The sequence below is a fragment of the Coenobita brevimanus genome, chromosome 28, assembly GCF_032717465.1.
Source record: "Coenobita brevimanus isolate Jiangsu-jjx chromosome 28, ASM3271746v2, whole genome shotgun sequence".
NCBI classification, from domain to species: Eukaryota; Metazoa; Arthropoda; class Malacostraca; order Decapoda; family Coenobitidae; genus Coenobita; species Coenobita brevimanus.
This window is the reverse complement of record NC_136981.1, coordinates 13,686,768-13,712,715: the sequence shown is the minus strand read 5'-3', so window position 1 is coordinate 13,712,715 and position 25,948 is coordinate 13,686,768. Positions and strand designations below refer to the sequence as shown.

Genomic DNA, 25,948 nt, shown 5'->3' with positions numbered 1-25,948 from the left:
GGTGGGGAGTGTTCAGGGAGAGTTGAGAGGGTTGTGTGGATGGATGAGATGGATGGCATTGTTGGGTGACCAGGGTGGGTGGAATTCGTGAGTGGGAAGGGTGGGTGGAATTTGTAAGTGGTGAGGGTGGGTGGTAGGGGTCGGTGGGCAAGACAGGTTGTTGGCATGTTTGGCTTAAACTGAGTCGCCAGGGTGAGTGGACACCGTTGGTCGCCAGGGTGGCTGAGACGATTGCGTTGTCGGGATAATCTAAGTGAGTGGTTGGGTTGGGTGGCTGGATGGGTTCAGGGTGAAGCGAATGAGTAAATGAGTTGAGTGGCTTTGTTGGATGAACTTCGTGTGAGGAATTCGTGGGTTAGCAGGGTGGATAGCAGAGATCGGTGGGCTAGGTGGGTGGCAGAGGTGAGGTCGGTGGGATGTGTTGGATGGGTTGAGTGGGCAGGTGGATAAGTAGGTGGGTGTATATGTGGCTGTCCAGATGACAAGGCAAGAGAGGGACTTATCTGGCCATATAACTTTTAACTGTTACATGGATTTTAGTCTATCGCTTAGAACACGTTGGATAAGTATTATGATACCAGACTCTATACATTAAGGTCATTGTATTGAAATCTGCTAAAACTTCGATATAATCACTTCTCATGGAACTGAAGATGGATTTATGCACTTGATAATACACCTAATAGTAAGGTAAATGAAAGTAACATTACATGCGGCAAGACGTGAGTGTGAGCGAAGCTTCGTATCTCCGATCTATCAGCCCAACAAATCAGTGTTTGGTGGGGGTAAGGAGGAGTTGGGGTGGGGGATAGACGTGTGCGATTAACCTGACCTCTGGTGGCAGATTTTCTGTCCGGAGCTGTACATCCTTCCTTTTCTGTCCGGAGCTGTACATCCTTCCTTGTCAGCGTGGTTCACTGTGGCCAGAGGTTGTCCTATGAAGAGCTTCATAAACTTAAACTTCTTGGATGCATCATCGAGTTTCAGTGTGTTTCTCAAACTGTCCAATGTATGCCTCGATTGACTGATCCAGAGTATGCATGGAAAGTTTTATGCTATGTTTTGTATATTCGTCCACGGGTCTGATTGCTGTGCCTGTCACTGATGCTCCACTTTGGTCCTGTTGTGCCTTCTCCTCTACATTCACTTTCAATCTCTGCATCTATAGTTCATGATGTCAACCCAGAAACACAGTTCTTGAAAACAACACAAGGGACTCCATCAGGCCCGTATGCCTTATTAGTATTGAAGCCAGTGAGGCCAAAAAGTACATCAATGGAAGACATTTTTTAATGTCAGTCATGAGGAAGTCAGAAGGGGAGGAGATGGATCAGAAAATCTGGGCAAAGAGTTCTGCCTTTACAGTAGAAGAAACAGCTGCAGAGCCATTAGAGTGAAAAAAAAAAAAAAAAAAAAAAAAAAAGAGGAACGGAGGATGAATTGAGGTGTTAATGTTTTGGCAAAGAGTGGGAAGACTCTGAGAGAGTTCAGAGCATTTAGTACGAATGAAATTATTCTTACAGTGGTAGAGCAAAACTTGGCATGACTCCGGCCAGAAGAATAAAATGGACGAGATTCAGGGATGGGTTGGCACCAGCACCTTTGGTAGCCCTCCTTCTTGTTGTAGACAGGCCTAAAACAAGAGTGATTGAACCAAGGCTTTTATTTATTTATATATTTATTTTGCATTAGTCAGGAAGTATGAAAAAGGCATGTATGCTTCCATGCCGGAGACAATAACCTCAGTAATGTGTGGAGCACATTCAGATACCAAGTCAACAGTTCACTAAAAGATCGAACTCTCCAAAATTGTTTGATAGCAACTGTGCCAGAGCAACAGTCCAAAAGTCATTAGCATATAACTCATACTTAAAATAAAAAACATCTGAATCACTCTCTCAATTTAAAATGGCTAGAAATCATGCAAAAGCTGTAATAAATCTCTGTATATCAAACTTTCTTCAAAATCAAGCATCAAAACTTCTTAACAACTCTAATGACAATAGAATATTCTGGTCAACTCTTAATTCTTTCAGTAATAACTTTAACAAGTCATCATCCATTCCCTCACAAAAATCTTCAGATGGCAACATTACAAGATATTTTGGCCAGTACATCTGCCAGAAATTCTACCATAGACGATGCCAGCCTGAACGTCCAGTGCTAGAACTTGACTCTCCCAAAACTGTTCCACTTAAAATACAGACAAGATACGTAAAATCCATCCTAGACAATTTACCCACCAACAAAGCTCCAGGCCCAGATGGAATTCCGCCATTTGTTTTGAAAAAGTATTCCCCTGAACTTGCCTCTGTTCTAGCTAAATTATTCAGACTATGCATACGTACTTTTCATTCCCAAATTCATGGAAAGAAGCCAAAATCCACCCAATTCCGAAGAAAGGAAGTTCCTCTTACCCCTCTGATTACAGACTAACAGCAGTCACATCATCTCTTGGTAAGGTATTTGAAACTTTAATTAATAAGCACATTGTTAAACATCTTGAATCCAACAACTTAATTAGTGCTAGACAATATGATTTTTGCCACGAAAGATCCACCATTGACATACTCAACTTCCTAACTCATACCATCCATGAATCAATTGACCTACATGGAGAAACTCGTGCAGTAGCCCTTGATATTTCTAAAGCTGTCGATAGAGTATGGCATCATTCCCTGCTGTCTAAACTCCGTTGCTGTGGACTAACGTCTTTTGTTCCTTTGATTTCCTCATATCTCAGTGACAAGAAAATAAGAGTAAAACTAGATGATGTATATTCCAATTTCCACTCAACGCCGGCGTGCCACAGGGATCATTTCTGGCCCCAACCCTGTTCCTGGTTCATATTAATGACCTCTTATCTGTCACCCACAATCACATCCATTCATATGCAGATGACTCAACACTACATAGTTCATTCACACACAGACACCCATTTACAAAGTCTAATATCTCTACCTCTCTACTCAGAAGGGGAGGGCGGTGATGGTTCGGACAGTGGGATGGTTTGGACAGTGCATTCCCTGAGAAACGTATGGGACCTAGGGCCGTGTGATCTTGTGTGAAAGTGGGAGAGTTTGCTTAAAACGACCACACGGAACCTTCATGCTAGAAACTCCTCACCTTTTGATGCAGGTCACATTTTATGTTTTTTTGCATCTCCTATGTAATAATTTGAGTGTATATCGTAAGCTCTACCTTTATGAATATGCCAAGCATCGAACTGTGCATTATCAGGGTGAATCTGTGTTGCATGTAGAACATATTGCTATGAAAAACGAATGTTAAACTCTCTCCGGTGAAACTTGAGAGTACCCGTCAATTAATTGCATAGGTTCGGGATGATTTGGACAGTTGAGGAGGGGGATGGTTCGGACAGTCCGAACTATCCCTCCACTACTACTAGGTCATGACCTTACCAATGATAACGCTACTTTTGATCATTTATATCTGAACACATAGTGAAACATCATTCTTAATAGTTATCAGGGACTGTATATTAATAGTTCTATTTGTTTAACCTGTTCCTCAAAGTGTTAAAAGAAGTAAGGGGTTTTATAACTTCTATTTCAGTTTTGCAAGCTACAATATGCATTAAAAGTCTTAAGTTAGTCCGTCTGAAATAAGGCCTAGAAAGTGAAGAGTGAAGTCAATATTCCAGAGAGAGAGAGAGAGAGAGAGAGAGAGAGAGAGAGAAGGCTAATTATGCATAATTCTGTGGCAGAAAGTAAGAGGTTAAGCAATATATTATATCTGGTGAAGGTTATATATATATATATATATATATATATATATATATATATATATATATATATATATATATATATATATATATATATATATATAAACAGATATCACGTAGTTCATTTGGATTCTGAAGTTTAATACTGTACTTTAGGAAAATGAAATATCTTTGAATTAATAAATGTTTGATTTTATCCAATATAACTCACGTAATATGAAGAATATGCTGAGTAATACATATGGCCGAACCATCCCACTCTACTGTCTGAGCCATCACCACTGGCAGGGATGGTTCGGACGATTTAGTCACTTGTGTTTTGTTAACTATAGCTTAAAGCTGAAAAGAGCTAAGAATTTCATATTATCAAAATAAAGAGCCAAATAATGTGGCACATTTTAACATAAGCCAGATTACTCTCCTGCTTAAACCTGAATTTTTATAATTATTTTTTTTTGAAAAATTTCTGAACCATCACCGCCCTCCCAAGCCATTTCCATAAATCAAGACCTATATACGATCAGTGAACGGGGACAAAATAACCTTGACTAATTTAATGCTAGTAAAACTAAATATATACAACTTACTAACAAACAGATATTGTCGGATTTGTATACTACCTTCAGTGCTACTATTATTCCCATCTCCAAAAGTATTGAAATTCTCGGCGTCTCACTTAACAATGCCCTCAGCTGGACCTCTTATGTCAGATCACTTGCTAAAACAGCTTCATAGAAACTTGGATTAATGTACAGAGTCCGTAACTTTTTCACTGACGAGCAGTCAGGTGTAATTTATAAGAGTCATGTGAGCTCTCAGCTTGAATATTGCTCACCCTTGTGGAATGGATGTGGAGAGGTTGCATTAAAACAACTTGACAAAGTTCAGAACAAGGTTGTTAGAATTATTAACAACCCTGTCATTACAAATAAACTACCTCCCCTACAAGTAAGAAGGAATGTTGCCTCCCTTGCATTATTTTACAGATATTTTTATGGCAAATGTTCAGATGAAGTTGCATCCATTATGCCACCTCTCAATGCCTTCCCTCGTGCTACACGGGCATCTGTTAGCGCTCATGACTTGAATGTCACTCAGCCATATCGCAGAACTTCTGCCTATCAGAATTCGTTCATTCCCCAAACTGCATCTCTTTGAAACTCGCTTCTCCATAGTTGTTTCCTTCCAAACTTCAACCTACAGCTGTTCAAGTCTAACTGTTACAGGTATTTTATGAACAAAGGACACCAGTAATCTGGTGTATGGATTATTTTTTTTTTCATTTGTTTTTCCTCCCACTGTTCTGTTATTAAAAAAAAAAAAAAATGGCTCTCGGCCATGGAAGCAATAATCATTGCAGGGTAAATCAAAGGAGTACTGCTTGAGGAACTCGCAATCTGCAGCTGTAATGTGTCACAGATGCCACATTTTGGGAGGATCCAAAGGCCTCACTGGAGCGAAAGAACAGGTTAAGGTTATAAAATTATGATTTAGTCACTTGTGTTTTGTTAACTATAGCTTAAAGCTGAAAAGAGCTAAGAATTTCATATTATCAAAATAAAGAGAAAAAAGATTAACAGGATAACCAGAAGGATTAGTTGTAAGGAAAAGGTCAGGTATGCTGGAACTCTCTCAAAGGTGGTCAGGGATACGGGTAGGGTGTTTTACAAGCTGTTGTAGGTCACAAAGATTAGTAGAGATTAGGTTTCTTCACTACTGCATCAGTGAATGGAGAGGAAAGCAAAAGGTGTTTGTGAAGACCATGAAGATTTCAGAAAACGGATAACCGAAAAGAATGTGTTCTATCATAAAGGTAAGATAGTTGAAAAGTTTTGTATAGTCGGTATAATTAGAGGATAAGTAAAGAGCACAGGTTATTTACTCAGAAAATGACATGAGAGCCAGAGTATAGAGAATTCAGAAGATTTAAGTTAGGCATCAAGAGAGTAGATATGTTGTTGCGTACATACACACAATAACCACCATTGGCTTTAAAGTAAGTATAGAGAAAGTAGGAAGATACAAAGAAATGTTTGCTCTCAGTTACCTCAGACAGCTGAGTCTGAGAGAAAAACAGTAGGTGAAGTTTAGATGAAGAGAACTGGTGTGTAACAGAATTAAAATGAGTGATGGATTTCTAGCGCCATCTATCAAATATTTTTGCTAATTCTTGACAGAGATACATGATTAGCAATGAAACAAAATAAAGGAAGATGTTGAAGTGGTCTTGGCATTGGAATGGCTTGGCGTTGAAGTGCGCGGCAATGAAGCGGCTTGGCGATGAAGCAGCTTAGGCCTGATGCAGCTTGATGCTGAAGTGGTTTTGGCGTTGAAGCAGCTGCAGTTGAAGCGGCCTGGAGAAGTAACGGCTTAGTAATGAAGGAACTTGGTGATGAAGTAGCTTGTCGATGAAGCGGCTTGGCGATGAAGTGGATTTGCGATAATTGGCTTGATTGGTCAGAAGGTTGAATGGCTTGACCCAGAAAGGGGGAAGGGTCGACGTCAATGGGAAGACCTTAGACTATTCATGCCACGAAGCCAATGTCTAACTCGATACAAATAGGTGGAAAAAGAAAAGCCGCAAGAAACAAGGAAACTCCAAGAGGAGAGATAGCACGGAAGAGGAGATTAGCGAGAAGAGAAAATTTGGAGACAAAAAGAGCCCTTTCATTCGCCTCTTATGACAAGCCGGAATACTGGGGAAATATTCTTCCTCCCCTACCCCCGATGGAGTAGATTTCCCTTTCCTCACAGAAAGTCACTCCCCTCCCACACTGCCTGTAAGCCTCGCCTCCAGGTCGCCGACTAACCGATGCACATTTACCTTCGGAAATTAACTGCTGCACATGTTGTAAAAGATGTTGTGAAAGATGAGTTTTGGGCGAGGGTAGACTCATGTATGGACAAATTTGAGAGGGGTGAGAGAGTGTTTTTGACTGGAGACATGAATAGCAAAGTCGGGAATGTACGAGTGGATGGAGTGGTTGGTCAGTGGGGTGTGCCGGCTGAATTAGATGGGAATGGTAGTGCTTTGTTGGACATCTGTGCTGGTAAGGGGTTAGCAGTAGCTAACACCAACTTTGGGCATAAGATGATCCGCAGGTGTACATGGAGGGTTATGAGGATGGATGGTGGACTTGTTGAACGAAAGGTAGTGATAGACTATGTGTGTGTGGATGAGCGAATGAGGAGACAAGTGGTGGATACAAAAGTGTGGAGAGGGTGGGGGAATGGAATCTCGGACCATCACTTAGTGATGGCCAAGGTAAGGCTGCAAAGAAAATGGTTGAGGAGACGAAGGGGAAGACAGGAGGAAGCAGCTCCTGTGAGAAGAGTGGAGAAATTGCAAGACAGTGAGAAAATGGCAGAGAATAAGCTCATAGTGGAAAAAAGATTGGGAAGGTATGAGTTAGAGCAGATGGAAGGGATGGAAGACATATGTAAGATATTCACGGAAGAGATAGGTGCAGCGTGTGAGGTGGTTTGTGGAGTGAAGAGGAGATCCAGGGGTGTGCAAGGGACAGCATGGTGGAATGATAAAGTGAAACGAACTGTGGAACAAAAGATGAAGGCATATAGTGAATGGTTTGCGAGTTGAGGTAGGGGAGAAGATGAGAGAGAGAAGAGAGTGGTATTTGTGAGCAGGAGAGGGGATGTGAAGAGACTGGTGAAGGAGAGTAAGAAGAAAGTGGATGAAGAGTTTGGAAGGAATCTGAGTGTGAAATGAAGGGAGAGCAAGAAATTGTTTTGGAAGTACGTAAAGAAAGTAAGGCAGTGTGAAATTGGAAATAGTAGAGGAGTGAAAGATAGGAATAATAGATGTTGGTGGAGAAGAGAGAGAAATTGAGGAGATGGAAGGAGCACTTTGAGGATTTGTTGAATGTAGAGAGTGAGAGCAGTGCGAGTATAAGTGGCTGGGGAATGGCTGAGGGAAGGAGAGGTAAGATGAGGGAGGAAGAGATCAGTAGGGCGGAAATAGTGGAAGCAATGAAGAAGATCAAGATGGGAATTTGGGAAAGGCTCCGTATTGATGGAGTGTATGCTGAAATGTTGAGGTATGGGGGTGAGACTGTTGTGGAGTGGATATGGAAGTTATGTAGATTGGCTTGGGAAAAGGGAAGGGTTCCGGAGGACTGGAAATCAGGTATAATTGTTCCTTTATACAAAGGAAAAGGGGAGAAAGAAGTATGTGGTAACCATAGGGGTATTTGCCTTCTTAGTGTGACTGGAAAAATATATGGTAGAATACTCATTGATAGGGTTAGGCATATGACAGAGGAGCTAGTTGGAGAACAAGGGGGATTTGGGAAGGGAAAAGGGTGTGTAGATCAGATATTTGTTCTAAGATGTTTAGTGGAGAAGGATCTAGAGAAGGGAAAGAAAGTGTATGTTGCCCTCATGGACTTGGAGAAAGCTTATGACAGAATAGATAGACAAGGTATGTGGAAGATATTGAGAATAAAATGGAGTGGAGGGGAAAGTGTTGAATGCTGTGAAGAGTACTGTATGTACGAAGAAGCTAGGGCTACGGTGCGAGTGGATGGTGAGCTGAATGAGTTCTTTGATCTCAGTGTGGGACTGAAACAGGGTTGTGTGATGTTTCCATGGCTGTTTAATATATATATGGATGGAGTTGTAAAGGAGGTGCAAGGTAGGGCAGTGGATGTGGGGCTGGCTCTAATGAATGAGGGTGAGATTTGGAAGATTCCGGTTTATTGTTTGCTGATGATACAGTATTGTTGAGTGAAGATGAATGGGAGTTGCAAGGTTTGGTGAATGAATTAGGGACAGTGTGTAGGAAAAGGAATCTGAAAGTTAATGTAAACAAGAGTAAAGTTATGGTGTTCGAGAGGAATGAAGTCACAGAATGCACGGTGAGGTTGGATGTCGAGGATATGGTGAATGTGAGTGCATTCAAGTACTTGGGTAGTGTGATGAGTAAGGATGGAATCTTGGGGGATGAAGTGCGTGAAAGGGTACAGCAGGGGAGGAAGGTTGTTGGTTCACTGAAAGCAGTTATGAGGAATAGAGAGGTGAGTATGGAAGTTAAGAAGTCACTGCATGATAGTATTGTGATTCCTACCCTGACGTATGGAAGCGAGGCATGGACCTTGCAAGAGCGGAACAAGTCAAGAGTGAGAGCAGGGGAAATGAGCTACTTGAGAGGAGCATGTGGAGTGACATGGAGGGACAGGTTGACGAATGAAGAAGTGAAAGAACGTTGTGGGGTGGATGTGGATGTGGTTGAGAAGATTAGGAGACATACACTGAGGTGGTTTGGACATGTAGAGAGAACGGAGAACGAAAGACTGACTAAGAGGGTGTATGTAGGTGAGATGGAGGGAGGGAGAGGGAGGGGAAGACCGAGGATGAGGTGGAGGGATGGAGTTGAGAGGTATATGAGGGAGTGGGGAGTGAGTTGGGGGGAGGGTAGTCAATTGGTGGGTGACAGAGCGTCTTGGAGGCGTTTTGTCTGCGGCCACCCTTTGCGGGATTAGGGCGTCGGGCTATAGATAGATAGATAGATAGACGTGTTGTATACACGTATGTATGAGACAGTACTTTAAAGTCTGTATATACACATACGTATCTTTCAGGTTCAAGTGAAATATAAACACAAAAATAACTGATCAGAGAAGAATTTACTAGGGATCTTCCTTTATTAAAATACATTCTTAATTCAACGGTGTTTTAATATTGCCATGAAATACTTATTCTGGTCTCGCTAATCCCTTAGATTGTTGAACTTTAGCCCTCAGCTACGCCATTTGTGTGTGAGTGTGTGTGTGTGTGTGTGTGTGTGTGTGTGTGTGTGTGTGTGTGTGTGTGTGTGTGTGTGTGTGTGTGTGTGTGTGTGTGTGTGTGAAATTATGTTTAGGGCGACAATACCGGCGAGTGTGAATGTGCAGCTGGAAAAAAAAAAACAAAAAAAAAAACAATCCCCACGAAGAGAATCCAGTAACAGCTAGGTGTTAGTCAGTATTCCACCACCGTATTCCGTGTTCATTTTCATTCAAAAACGTTTCATACGTGCTTGCATGCGATGGTTTTTGCCATTTAATGGCGCCATCTAATCAGTCCCACATCCCTGAGGTCACATTATATGTCCTCGTCCCGAATCTCTTTCACTCTGACTTTCGTAACGCCACTCTACGCTCGTCCTTCTCACCCTCCCCACCCAGGGATTAGCCTGCATTACCTCCGTAAGGATAAATCGTCTCAATTTTCCCCTAATTCTCATCAGATCACCAATGCACTCAAGTCCCATCTGTCTCATCTTTTTAATTTGTAATCTTTACACACACACACACACACACACACACACACACGTCACTAAGGGCACATAACATATCCATTTGACCATTCTCATCTCTGTTCGTTTGAACCAACAAATATCCGCCTCCTTTACAGGCCGAGGCTCGTATTCTCGTCGGTTAAGGAGGCTCCCTAACACCTTTTACTTAACGGATTATTTTTAGATATGGGTGGCTAACATCGTTCTGTTCGTTATTTATACACATTATGGCGATGTTGGAAAGATTTGGGTATCATAGACGAGGACAGTAAGGTGTAATAAACAAAATAAATAGCACAGAAAGAGATTTTAGGAAGCTTCTTCAACCAACGAGAATACTGGCCCAAGTCTCACTATGGCATAGCATTACAGTCCCAATACATGCAGCGTACAAGCACGCCTTAGTTCGTGGAAGAGCCCCTCGGTGTCAGGAGGAGCAAACTCTTAAGCATTATAAATACTGTACTACATTATCAGCCTCTACATACAACATTCAGTCTGACATTTTTTTTTTTATTCAAATCAAATACACTCCACGAGATAATTATGAAAATTACTGATACATTACGGTAAATAGTAGCAGAAATAGTAGCATTATTATTATTATTATTATTATTATTAGTAGTAGTAGTAGTAGTAGTAGTAGTAGTGGCAGTAATCAGTCTATCAATCAATCATCATTATTTCATAATTAACATACATATGACCATTAATGTCAGTTTCCATACTCATAATATTTATATTATATTTTTCATTGAAGGGATTACAAAGCTGGATAAAATGATGGCCATAGGTAAAAATAGGAATATTCATCCTAAGTAAAACATTCCTCATTGTTAATAAAGATTTCACATACCTTGCCTGTGTGAATGCTGCATAATGCCTTAGCAGAAAAAGACCAACTATCTTGGCCACACTGTGATTACTTGTTACTCTTGGTATATTATGTATTTTCTTTATTGCATTAGCATATGCAACTTCAAACAGTAACGTTTGTGATTTAATGTTCTTTAATTTCCTATATACAGAATTAAATTTAGAATAACAAGAATTTAACCTGATCTCAATATCATATTTATCTGAAAAACTGTCTTCAATTATACAGCCTAATATTTATATTTCTTCACTACTTCGTACTGATTTATACAAGGGATACTGTGCCCCTCATTTATTCTATAACCTTCGATTTATTGCTGTCACATTTAAATGACCACTCCTTACAGGATTATGGCGTCTGGCAATAAATAGATAGATAGACTTTTCGGCTCCAGATTATTTACCTCACCCTCAAATGTTTTACTCAGGAAATTTAGTGTTTTCTTTTGAATCACCTACAATTACAATGTCATCTGCATATGCAATGATATTTACTCTAAAAAAAAACAAGGCAACATGCAACATTCACCTTCGATAAGGTTTTAATTATATTATCAATGTATAATTTAAAAAGCAAAGGAGAGAGAATTCTCCCTTGTCGAACACCTGTATTGATAGGGTAATATTTACCAAAACATTTATTCCAAGTAATTTTCGCACTGGTGTTCCTTAAATAATTCATAATAATTAATATTATGTCAGGGGGAAATTCCCTCTCCAATAAAATGTTCACCAGTTTAAAATGATTCACATTATCAAAAGCTTTTGACAGATCCATTAAAACTGCATAAGGAGTTTTTCCTCCTTTAGTGTAAGGTCTGAGTTTTTTTTTTTAAAAAAAAAAAAAAGCATCAGCAGTAGACAGTCCTTCTGTAAATCCAAACTGCCTACAGTTAAAAACACCTTTCTTTTAAAACATCTAAAAAATTTAATTCTAAAAGTTTTAAAACACATGAAAGATACCGTTTCTGGCCTATAGTTGGATGAAACTGATGCATTTCCTTTTATGTCTTTAATAATGGGAGTAACATTACTTTTCAGCATTTCCACTGGCATGTAACACTGACTATAACAAGTGCTCGTAAAACGCACCAATACACCTAAAAACTCCTCGGATCCATGCTTCAGTAATGTAGAGTGCCTGCCATCATGACCTATACCTTCATTCAGCCTCCCGACTAAAAGTTTTAATTTTTCTATGGACATTTTAATGCACATTTTTCTCCTGGAATATCACACTTCCTTTAATTTAGACAAAAACTCTATTTCCTCCCCAATATCCTCTTCATCCTGATTCTTAAACAACTTTTCACCAAACAACTGGATAATATTATTTTCATTAGCCATACTATCTATAACCTTCGATGATTTTATCTTATTACTCTGCTTTCTTATTTCACCCCAGAAAGAAAGCATATACATGCTCTGAAATTTCTCTTGCACAGCTCTAGATCTCTCAAATATTTCATTGTGCTTACAACTGCACAACGCATCCTTAAAAGATTTTCTACTCTCTACTATTCTTTGGTATTCCTCCGAGTCTCTGTTTCTTCCGTTTTCCAACCATTTAAAATAATCATATCTTGATTTAGTAGGCTATATAATTCTTTAACATATCGGCTCCAACCAGGAATAACCCTGAATTTGCATCTTTTTTTCTCATATTTCTAAAACCCTATGTAAAAAAAGGCCACTGAATCAATCATAGCATGATAAAAATGGGTTAGTTTGGCCCTGTGCTCAACTAAGACACCCAGTTACTTGGCAAGTAAACGCTTCACTATCCATATATTTGTCAAGTTCCATACTAACACATCTCTCAACTAGATAAATATCCTTATCGCTTAACTTATTCCATTCAATATAAAAATCATCATCAGAACTCTGATCTTGATGACATACTGTACACCTAAGCACGAATCCATGAATTGAATATTAACTGTAACGGTCATGGGTAAGTGATCCGACCCAATCACAGACTTCAACACTTCAGTATTGGAAATGCTGGCAAAAGTGCTATCCTTTCCAATGACAAGATCCAACCGTTTTGTATAGGACTCACTGTAAAGAAAGAAAGTAAAAGTTCGATCATCCAACATCTCAACATCGAAGCACTTTAACTTATTTCTCTGTATAAAACTGTTAATATTTAACCAAGACCTACCAATAAAAGGATGAGCATTAAAGTCTCCCATGTGATATAAACACTTAAACTTATTTAAAATATACTTTTTTTTTTTTATGTGCACGACTCTGGGCCTATATAGGTTTTCACAGCCTGCTCCCAAGGCCCAGTAATCTTACACCTCTACATGTCACCACTTCGGCGCTAACGCCCACAGTCCATATTGAATACATGCTAGGGCTGTCTCATACACGACTGGTGTATTGGTATTAGCGGGGGTATTTTTACGACATGTCGGCGGGTCTTCTGGTAGATCAGTAAAGTCTGCTTTACATGTAATTCAAATCCTTAAAGTGTTCCCTGCCCCAGCGTAGATTTGAACCTGGGTCCAGTAGGACCGCAGGCCGCCTCTCTACCGATGGAGCCACCGCCAGTGCCTCCAGGTATTGGTCTAATTTTCTGTCTTCCCATATATCACTTTTTATGTAGGTATACAGTATATTAAAAGAATTACAGAGTGTCCCATGATTAAATTCATTACTATATGATTAGGGTCAATTAATAAAGTCTTTACTGTAAAAGGTAGATCTTTCCTCCACATACAAACTAATCCTCCCCCACACCTTCCTCTATTTGAAATAAGAGACTTCTCAGAGTATCTAGCAGCAGATCCTGCACTTTCATATCTTTCATCAATGAATTCAGTATCACCCAATTTGTCTTGTTATAATATGTTTCCTGTAAAAAAAATTAATTCATATTGCTGATCTGCTACAGAGCGGATGATATATATGTTCTTCCTTAAGGAACAGCAGTTAAAATAACAAATCCTATTATCCATCTTCATGTGTCTAATAAGAAATGTATAAAAGAAATGAAGCATATATATATATATATATATATATATATATATATTGTTACGGAACAGAGAAAGATAATGTACACTTTAAGTGAGAATACTAAAAATCACTACTGTCCCGTAAAGTTCCAGGGTCAAAACAAAAGAGTTAGGTAAAATTACAAGTTAAAGTTTAATGCTCAAACTAACAACAAAACATTCAGGACTCATAAGGATAATGTAATAGCAAAAAACAGGTTAAATATATGGTTAACTGCAATAGCCTCTATTAACATGAAATTAACAAGAGTAAATTTACCTAAGTCAGCCCTGATAAAATGAAAATACACTGGGTAATGCTCAGTTAATGCATGATAAAATATTACAGATACAAAATAATATTAATGATGACTGACGGAAAGAACCCTTACATTAATTACAAAAACCTCATTAGGCCTACAAATTAACAACTTATGCTACACAGTACAAGAAAAAATGCAATAACAGTTATACTCAAATTACACAGCTGCTAGATGGTTGGAGACTTCCTGAGCACTCGCAACAATAACTGTACAGGGGAGGACAGAGATGTGAACGAAATGAGGAGTAGATCTAAGTGGCCATGATGCAGAGACTGAGCTCATTATATAGGGGCACGCAGAGCTTGATACAACTTGTAAGAAGGACGTGCAAATGAAGCCATGGGGACAAAGAGCTGACAAGCCCGCTCTGAACGACAGAAAGGACGACTTACTCTACTATAACGGTAGAAGGGGGGGACTGAGGCAGAACACGCTCGTGATCAAACATGCAGCATACTGTGCGTTAAAATTACACAAAGGATGATGAAATCATAGGCTATGTAACACCTCCCCACAAAGAAAAAGAAATTTACAAAGGAAATTTCTTATTACTCTAAAACAATCTGTCTAAAGTCTAGATAAGCAATCTGCAATAACATTTTCTTTCCCCTTGACATGTTGTATGTCTAATGAATACTCCTGAAGAAGTAGACTCCATCTTGTCAATCTCTGATTTTTATCTTTAAACTTACTAAGGAATTTCAGTGGGTTATGATCGGTATAAATGACTATGGGGTCAAAACCAGAACATAAATAAAATGAAAAATGCTGTAAACCCAAAATCAAGGCCAAAAGCTCTTTCTCAATAGTTGAGTAGTTCTTTTGAGGTCGAGTGAACTTCTTACTGTAGTAAGATACAGGGTGTTCAATACCCTGATCATCCTCTTGCAGCAAAACAGCCCCAGCTCCTGTATCACTTGCATCAACAGCCATCTTAAAAGGCTTAGGAAAATTTGGAGTAGCGAGCACTGGCTGACTTAATAGAATAGCTTTAAGTTTGTTGAAAGAGGATTCACAGTTATCGGTCCAGACAAACTTAACTACCTTTTTCAGTAGGTCTGTAAGTGGTGATACAAGAATAGAAAAGTTAAGAACAAATCTCCTGTAATAACCTACCATTCCTAAAAATCTTTGTAGCTCTTTCCTACTTTTAGGTCTGGGAAGATCACTTATAACCTGAACCTTAGCTGCTGGTGGTGCAACATGTCCATCACGTATCACGTACCCAAGGTACTGAACTTTAGCTTGACCAAACTCACACTTTGATAAATTAGCTACAAGATTAGCCTGAACCAAACGCTCAAGAAATTTACTGACATGGCATAGGTGATCTTTCCAGTTGTCACTGAAGATTAATACATCATCAATACAAACAACACACCCTGCCAAACCCTCTGTTACAACATTCATGAGCTTCTTAAATGTGGCTGGTGCATTCTTCATACCATATGGCATTACCGAACATGCAAAAGTCTTTCCTAGTGTTACAAAACATGAGATCTCCCTAGCACGTTCAGTCATAGGCACTTGCCAGTATCCCTTTAACAAATCAAACTTACTTATGTACCTAGCCTTTCCGATCTTGTCTATGGAATCTTCCACGCGAGGGAGAGGGTAAGTGTCTGTTTTGGTTATCTGATTAACACGTCTGTAGTCGATGCAAAGCCGCTGTGACCCACCCGGCTTAGGGACCAGAGTGACAGGAGAACTCCACTCGCTCTGACAGGGCTCAATCATCTTGTGGTCCAACAGGTAGCCAAGCTCCTTCTGGATGAGAGGAACTTTCACTGAGTTCACATGGTAAGGAGGCAGTTCAATTGGCTTTGCGTCTCCAACATCGATATCATGCATCAACACAGTGGTTCTTCCTGGGATGGCACGGAACACTTGCGGGTACTCCTGCAGTAATGCCGAAAACTCCTGCCTTTCCTCGGGAGGTAGATGAGAAAGCTTAGTCTGGAGATCATTCATGATATCAGGATTCTTCCCCAAACTATCACTCAGGCTCATACTGCATGGGAGAGCTTCACTTGCAAACTCGGGTGGAACAGCTACAGTGCAGACTGGATTATTTTCGTCCCGCCTGTGATATAACTTTAGCATGTTGATGTGACATAGTTGCTTGCTCTTTCTACGATCTGGTGTGGCGATGACATAGTTGACATCACTGAGTTTCTTCTCCACGAAATAAGGACCACTAAACTTGGCTTGAAGAGGTTGCCTATGCACTGGTAGCAGAATCAAAACCTGATCTCCTGGCTGAAAGTGGCGTAACCTGGACTTCTTATCATACCAAGTCTTCATCTTCTCCTGAGCAGCTCCTAAATTCTCTCTCGCCAGCTGTAAAGCAGTGGACAGCCGTTCTTTGAACTTCATCACATACTCCAGCAGGTTGACGTTATCTTCCTCCGACAGCCAGCATTCCTTGAGTAGCTTAAGGGGTCCTCTTACTTCATGGCCAAACAGTAGTTCAAAAGGTGAGAAGCCCAGCGATTCATTTGGAGATTCTCTTGCGGCAAACACAACGAATGGAAGACCTTTATCCCAGTCTTTCTGATGTTCCAAACAGTATTTCTTGAGCATCGATTTGAGTGTTTGATGATATCTCTCCAACGCTCCTTGGGTCTGGGGATGGTAAGCTGAAGACATGATCTGGGTGATGCCCAACTCTTTCAGAGACTGCTTGAAAACATTCGACATGAAATTACTTCCCAGGTCTGACTGTACCTCCTTGGGCAGACCAAACTTTGTGAAGAAGCCTAGCGTTTCCTTAACCACGTTCTTTGCTGAGATATTTCTAAGTGGAATGGCTTCAGGATAACGAGTAGCCATATCAATCAGGGTCAACACATAAGAAAATCCTGAAGAAGTCTTAGGAAGAGGGCCCACAATATCCACCAACACACGGGTGAAAGGCGCCTCAAAAGGAGGAATGGGAACTAGAGGTGCAACCTTTTCGGTCTGATTACACTTCCTCACAACTTGACAGGTGTGACAAGACTTACAATACCAGGAAACATCCCTGAAGATACCTGGCCAGTAGAAGTGTTTCAAAATGCGTGCCACAGTCTTCCTCACTCCAAGGTGTCCTGCCAGACTGGAATCATGAGCCACTCTAATGATATCCTGCCTACAAACACGAGGGATGACAACTTGATGTACAACCTTCCATTCACAGTCGGCTGATGCTGTTGGGGGTCTCCACTTTCTCATAAGTACTCCTGACTTTACATAATAACAAGTAGAAGCACCGGCTGACTCTTCTTCACTGTAAGCAGAGTTAGCTAGACCTTTCAACTCAGGGTCAGCAACCTGCAACTCAACCAAATCTTGACGAGACAAATTATCAACACTACGGGGTACTGCCTCATCTGGTGGGTGGTCCAAATTAGCAAGAAAAGTGTCAGCTAGGATAACATCATCATCATCATTATCCTCTAAATCACCAGTAACTTTACACTTAGCCCTAGTGACAGCACATGCAGGGAACACATCAGGAACATCACAATCCTGGGACGCAGCCACTGGCTTACTAGACAACTGAGGAGCTGGACACACTTAACTTCCACCAATATCATTTCCAAGTAAGAAAGTTACACCTGACATTGGGAGTGTCTCAACCAACCCAACCATAACGGAACCATTAGCAAAACCAGACTCTAAATTCACTCTGCACAGAGGGACAGAGAAGTAATTATTCCCTACACCTTGTAAGATTACAGTTTCATCAGAGGAATTAACATTAGAGCCTAGAACACTGGTCAGCATAAGGGATTGGCAAGCACCTGTATCACGATATATCTGAACTGATTTCCTGTCATTACTGTCCAGAGGACTGACAAAACCATCAGACAGGAAATTAGCACATGAACTCTTGAGAGTGTCACCCACGTTACTGCTCAAAAGAGGAGCTCCATCATGAGAATTTAAGTTACCCCTCAAAGCAGGTTCAGTTAACTCAGTTCAAGAATTCTAGGAACTCTCAAGAGTGGACACTAGACTAATTGACTGAGTATTTAAAGACTCCTTTTGTTCACATCACGCTGTCTCCTGAAACATCTCTCCATAGTATGACCAAGCTTACTACAATAAGTACATTTACTTTTCTGAAATCTAGAGGTGAAGCTGGTATTTACTTCCTGAGAAACATCATCTTTATTCTCTTTCCTGTTACCTGTACTCTGAGTAGAGGCAACGTACTTACTCTCAGCTTTCCCTTTTTCTTTAGAATATCTTTTGTGAGTGAGAACATATTCATCAGCTAAAACTGCAGCATCAGACAAATTATCTATTCTTTTCTCATCAAGATATCGGCTTACATCTTTATAAATACACCTCTTGAAGTCCTCCAGCAAAATCATCTGCTTAAATTTACCAAAATCAGAATCCACATTCTTAGAATTTAACCACTGCTCTAACAGATCTTCTTTGATTTTTGCATACTCAACATGGGATTGCTTATCTTGCTTGTAAGTTGTCCTAAATTTTACTCTATAGGCTTCAGGAACAAGCTCATAGGCCTTAAGAATCAAGCTCTTAACTACACCATAATTATTAGATTGATCCTGAGGCAAAGATGCATAAGTTACTTGAGCTTTACTGGTGAGAACAGTTTGAAGGAGTACTGGCCAATACTCCTTGGGCCAATTAAAACCTGTAGCTACCCTCTCAAACAACTGAAAATACTTTGTTAAATCAGATTCATTAAAAGGAGGGACAAGTTTAACATTTTTAGCCACATCAAAATCATCAGAGCTAGATGATCCAGTTCCACCTTGTTTCATGCGATACTCATGATCTCCCTGAATCCTAGCAAGTTCAATTTGTGCCTGAGCCTGTACCTGTGCCTCTTGAATACGAGCATTTGCCTGAAATTCAGCCTCCTTAACACAAGCCTCCTTAGCCTGAGACTCAGCCTCCTTAGCACGTGCTTGAAATTCAGCATCCTTATCACGAGACTCCGCCTCCTTAGGCTGAGCCTCCTGCAGGGCCAGCTGTAACTTAGCTAATTCAATCTGCGTTTGCTCATTTGGAGGAGTTACATTAAACAAGCTTTCATTAATCATGTCAACAATTTGATCTTTAGAATGATGAGAGCGAACAGCAATTCCCAATTGTTGAGCAACAAGCTTAAGTTCATTCTTTGTTCTGTTTTCTACATCACACACTGTTTGCACATTTGACAAAAAATCTTTGGCTTCATCAAGTGTAGTAACAGTAGACATCATGAATAAGTAACAGTCACAAAATATCAAGCAATATCCTTATGATAATATCCTGAATATCCTGATATGAGGTCGCCAAATTTATGTTACGGAACAGAGAAAGATAATGTACACTTTAAGTGAGAATACTAAAAATCACTACTGTCCCGTAAAGTTCCAGGGTCAAAACAAAAGAGTTAGGTAAAATTACAAGTTAAAGTTTAATGCTCAAACTAACAACAAAACATTCAGGACTCATAATGGCAAAAAACAGGTTAAATATATGGTTAACTGCAATAGCCTCTATTAACATGAAATTAACAAGAGTAAATTTACCTAAGTCAGCCCTGATAAAATGAAAATACACTGGGTAATGCTCAGTTAATGCAAGATAAATTATTACAGATACAAAATAATATTAATGATGACTGACGGAAAGAACCCTTACATAAATTACAAAAACCTCATTAGGCCTACAAATTAACAACTTACGCTACACAGTACAAGAAAAAATGCAATAACAGTTATACTCAAATTACACAGCTGCTAGATGGTTGGAGACTTCCTGAGCACTCACAACAATAACTGTACAGGGGAGGACAGAGATGTGAACGAAGTGAGGAGTAGATCTAAGTGGCCATGATGCAGAGACTGAGCTCATTATATAGGGGCACGCAGAGCTTGATACAACTTGTAAGAAGGACGCGCAAATGAAGCCATGGGGACAAAGAGCTGACAAGCCCGCTCTGAACGACAGAAAGGACGACTTACTCTACTATAACGGTAGAAGGGGGGGCCTGAGACAGAACACGCTCGTGATCAAACATGCAGCATACTGTGCGTTAAAATTACACAAAGGATGATGAAATCATAGGCTATGTAACAAGATATATATATATATATATATATATATATATATATATATATATATATATATATATATATATATATATATATATATATATATACTGTATATATATATATATATATATATATATATATATATATATATGTGTGTGTGTTATCTTGCTCAGTCCAAATTATCTTAGTTAATTTAAGACAGACTTCTACTACCTACGGAATAAATCTAATCAAACCCATTCTGAATTTATAATCGTTGAGTAATATTGTCTTGAGGTAATAAATATATAGTAGTAGGTTAACTTCATATTTATAGGACGTCATCTATATCATATTATTTGTATCAACAGACAGTTTAACTCATCTCAGGAGAGACTTACCAAACGTTTTTGTCGTTGTTACTCCTACACAATCCCATTCCGGTTTTTACAGGGCAGTTTCAACGAGATACATTTTTTAATTTATATCAAAACGCTTCGGGTTCTTTCTTTGTCCACTGTAGACTCATCAAACAAGCGCGTTCGTAGACGGCATGACCTGCATCGCGTCATGACATAGCCAGAAAGTGAAACTGAGTTGAAGAAGAAATAGTCGAGGTAAACAATGGAATGGGTGGAATGGGCTGGACGTCCGGTGGGCGGTGGAACTGTGGCAGAAAGGCTTACCCTGTGATGACCGATTCATTGCTCCGACCAGAACTTTGCGCCGCAACAACAAGGTTATATGGCGCCAAAGGCTACTTAATTTATATATATATATATATATATATATATATATATATATATATATATATATATATATATATATATATATATGAAAATTAATTAACAAACTAAAATATAACGAACCATATCAACTATTAAAAGCGACTGATGGCAAGAAAAAAAAGAAAACAATAAAACAAGTTGTGTCAGGCACAACAAACCTTGTCTGACAGCAGGTATTTCAGTTTCAACCAGTTTCGAGTTATAGCCCCCTAAATTTCCGTGACCTTGATTTTGACCTTTCAAGGTCGCTTAAGGTCGAAGGTCATGTAATCAATTTAAAACCCATATGGGACTTCCTATATGTTGATAATAGTTAATATCCATCTGCAACTGGTTTCGAATTATATCGTGCAGCATCACTCAACCTCCTATGCTGTTTACTTATCCCCCTAATTCTACTATGAAAAATTCTTCGACTATCTTACTTCTAAGATGGAACAATCCAGTCTATTTTCTCCTTTCTCTGAAGTCTCCATTCTAGGATATTTCAATGTTTACCACCACCTTTGGCGCTCCTCTCTTTTCACTGATCCATTTGGTGAACAATCTTACACCTTTTCTATCCTTAATAACCTAGAGCAACTTGTACAGCACTCTACCCATATCCCTGACCGCCATGGAGAGAGTTCCAACATACTTGACCTCTTCCATACAACTAATCCTTCTGCTTATGCTGTTAATCTTCTCTCTCAGTTGGGCTCCTCCGATCACAACCTTATCACCTTGACCTGTCCTATCGTTCCAGTACAGCCTGTGGACCCTCCAAAGAAACGTCGGTTGTGGAACTTTGGAGCCGCTGATTGAGAGGCTCTCAGGCAGTACTTCTTTGATTTTTCCTGGAATGATTATTGCCTCCATGGCCGAGAACCATTTGAATGTGCCTTGTGCATTACGGTGTCTATTCTCTCTGGCATGGAAGCATACATTCCTTTCGCATATCCATTGACTAATGCAAAAACCCCTAGGTTTAATCATGTTTGCTCTAATGCTGTCCACAACAAGGAGAGGACCTACAAAAGGTACCAGAGCCAGCCCACTTCTGATTCTCAACTCTTTTGTTTCTGCCCGGAATCGTACTTAATGTGTTCTTCGCTCTGCTAAAAATAATTTCATCCATACTAAATGCTCTGAACTCTTCAACTCAAATTCTTCCTGCTCCTTCTGGCACCTTGCCAAAAACCATTATAACAACTTTACCTCATCATCCTTCCCTCCTCTTTTCCATCCTGATGGCTCTGTTCCTATTTCTTCTACTGATAAAGCAGATCTCTTCGCTCAGACTTTCTCCTCCAATTCCACCATAGACGATTCCGACTCTGTCCCTCCATCCTTTTCTCCCTCTGACTTCCTCGTGATTGACATTAAAATTTCTTCAATTGATGTGTTCTCTGCCGTCACTGGTCTCAATACTAACAAGGCAAATGGGCCTGATTGAGTCCATCCTTTTGTCCTCTAGAGCTGTGCTACTGTGCTTACACCCTGCCTAGGTAAACTCTTTCGCCTTTGTCTATCAACTTGTACCTTGCCTTCTTGCTGGAGGTTTGCTCTCATTTAGTCTGGCCCAAAGATGGGTGACCATTCTCAACCCTCTAACTATCGCCTAATTGCTTTAACATCCTGTATTTCAAAAGTATTTAAGTCTAGTCTTAACCAAAAAATTTTAAAGCATCTTTCCTGGCACAACCTTCTCTCTGATCGTCAGTATGGGTTCCACCAAGATGCCCCACTGGGGATCTTCTCACCTACCCTTCAGACTCGTGTTCATCCTCCTTTCGGAACTTTGGCGAAAGCTTTGTCATTGCAATTGACATCTCAAATGCTTTCGATCGAGTCTGGCACAAATCTTCTATTTCCAAACTGCCCTCTTACGGTTTCTATCCTTCTGTATGTGCCTTTATCTCTAGCTTCCTTTCTGGTCATTCTATAGCTGCTGCTGTAGACAGCCACCGTTCTTCTCCTTTAGCTATCAATAGTGGTGTTCCTCAGAGCACTGCACTATCACCAGTGCTCTTCCTTTTGTTCATCAATGACCTTCTAAGCTGTACATGTAACCCTGTCCACTCATTCGCTGATGACTCCACCCTTCACCTTTCCATTCACTTCCAACAGCGTCCATCTCAGCAGTTACTTCAACAAACAAGGAATGAGGCTCTGGCACATATAAAGTCTGACTTGACTCATATCTCTGACTGGGGTAAAAGTAATCTTGTTGATTTTAATGCATCAAAAACTCAGTTCTTACACCTATCAACCCGACAAAATCTTCCACAGGAGTACCCTCTAATTTTCAGCAATATCCAGCTTAATCCTGCATTATCTTTAAACATACTAGGAGTTTCGTTCTCTTGGGATTTATCTTGGAAAGAACATATTACCTCTCTCGTAAAATCTGCTTGCAAGAGATTAGGTGTGCTAAACCGACTCTGTGCCTTCTTTACCTCTGCACGGATTTTATCCGCCCCTGTGTAGAGCTCAACTCTCATGTGTGGGGAGGCTCCCCACATACAGCTCTTCTCAACAAGGTGGAGTCAAAAGCTTTTCGTCTCATCAACTCTCCTCCTTTTACTAGCTCCTGCAACTTCTCTATCTTCGCCTTACTGTTGCATCTTTATCTCTTTTCTATCGCTCCTTCAATGATCACTGCTCATCAGAGCTGTCTGCTTGCATCATTCCCCTACTACGGTGGGCGAGTAGCACCTGTCTAGCAACAAACTCTCATCCCTTTTTTGTCCAACTCTCTGATGCAAGAGTTAACTGTTACTCTCAGTCCTTCATGTATGCAACAGTCAACTCTGGAACTGTCTCCCTCTGTGTGTATTTCTTACTGCGTATGATCTCCAGTCTTTCAAACGCAGTGTGTCCAGGCATCTCGAAATGAACAGTTCTTGAATTTGGCTCTCCTATTTTATTTTATTTATTATTTTTTTTTTTTGAGGGAGCAATTTACAGACTCCTGTTGTTTGGTTTCTTCTTCCTTGCATTTATAAAAAAAAAAAAAAAAAAAAAAAAAAGGACTTCATGGTATATGAGTGGTGTAATGAAACGCGAGTCTGAGACAGAAGTTCATTCCTGACTAGTTTCGCACAGAGGCTTTTTCAGAAGAATGAACTTTTTCCCGGGTCAGTCTGACTTATATGGCCGGCTGCTGGATCATACTCTTGGTTAATCCTTGGTCTGCAGGTTGCTAATTGGTCCTTTACTTTTCTCTCTCTGACCTGACCATCTGTGCTGCTATGCGAGACCACACCACATCACCTACTCTTATGCAATTATTATTTTTATTGTTTGTAGTAGTAGTAGTTGTTATTGTTCCCTAGGCAGTCTGGCCGAACAGCCCCGAATCCCAAAGGAAGGCCACGGTCGAGACCAGGCTTTCCCACAGAGCTCTCAAGGAGTGTATGTTGTACTGTTGGCGCAGGTGATTATGTGCAATGCGGTCTTCCATAATGTGCTTAATAGTATGGGGTGCTATGTTTCATCATGGACAGGCATCAGTGACGGAGTCATCCAGCCTCTTCTGATAACTCAAGAGGGCTGTATGATGCCCACATCTCAGTCTGGCCAGGTGGACCCTGTCCTCACTGGGGAGATAGTATTCAGAAGGGTGGATATCAGGAGGCCATGCATGCAGCTGTGTGTTGTCTTTAAGTGACTGAATGGAGCGGCGAGTGATCTGAGTATGGATATGCTTCTGGAAGCTGGCCTGAGGCGGGCGAGGGGGGAGAGATGACAGTATTTGTGTATGATATCGTGTGCTGGATGTTGTTCTGATGTTCCTTGGTGTGTGTGGATGTGCTGCTACGTAGTGTAGTGGATGGTGTGGCTATGTGGAGGCTGCGGTGAATTTAGGTGCCTCTTATGTCTAGATGATCCTTGACTTTGAGGACTTTGGTTTCTTGGTGTAGGTGGTTTGTGGGTGTAGTAGCTGTGCAGCCTGCGATTATTTTTAGGGCCTTGTTCTGTGTGGTCTGTAGAGTGTTGTAGTGTGTTTTAGGGAGGTTAGAATCCCAAGCAGGGCTTGCATAATTCGTCACTGAACGTATACAGTATATTGTTTGTATACTGTTGTGGTGGTTTCTTTGTTGTGTCCAAATGTTGTATGGGCAAGTGACCTGAAGGCACTGAGTCTTGGTGTCAATTTATCTTTAATGTTTGTGATGTGTTGTTTAAATGACACTGATGTATTGTATGTTACACCAAGGAATATTTGGTGTGTGTGTGTGTGTGTGTGTGTGTGTGTGCGGTAAGGGAGTGTTGTTTATGGTGAGGTGTGGAATGTGACCGTGTTCTGCTGTCCAGTTTGTGAGAAGGGTCACTGTAGATTTGGCTGGGGCTATTATGAGCCTGTTTGTGGTAAACCATTCGTGTAGTATGTTGAAGTAAGGTTAGAGGATGTGTGCAGCTGTGTTTGCTTTTTGGTGTGTACAGTACATGTAAGTGTTCTGTCATCCGCATAGGAAGCTATGTGTATTTGTGATGTTTTGGGTGTGGGTATGTCATGCATGTATATGTTAAAGACAGTAGGGGACAAAACAGATCCTTGGGGACCGCCATTTATGAAGTTTCTGATGTTCGAAGACTGACAGGCAAATGCTACATGTGCATATCTGCCTACTAAATAGTTTGCCAGCCATCTTTTTGTGTTTTCATGCATGTTTGTGTTGAATACTTTGTTTGTGAGGTTGTGGCGGTGGATGGCATCAAAAGTTTTGCTAATGTCCAGTGTGACTAGGAGTGTTTTGTGTGGTGGCCATCAAAAACGCTCTGTGTAAGGTCTGTAAGAATAGTGTTTGTGGAGTGTAGTGGCCTAAAACCATGTTGTGATGGGGCTAGAGAGGTGTGAGGTGTAACTAGTTGTATTACCAGTCGTTCAGT

The 25,948-nt window shown here is 40.3% G+C and overlaps 1 protein-coding gene across 1 annotated transcript in view; it reads right to left on the bottom strand.

Annotated features, from left to right (window-relative positions):
- The window catches only part of LOC145394740 (alkaline phosphatase-like), a 315,874-nt gene that overhangs the window by 9,731 nt on the left and 280,195 nt on the right, over positions 1 to 25,948 (bottom strand). The gene's annotated exons all lie outside the window — the stretch shown is intronic.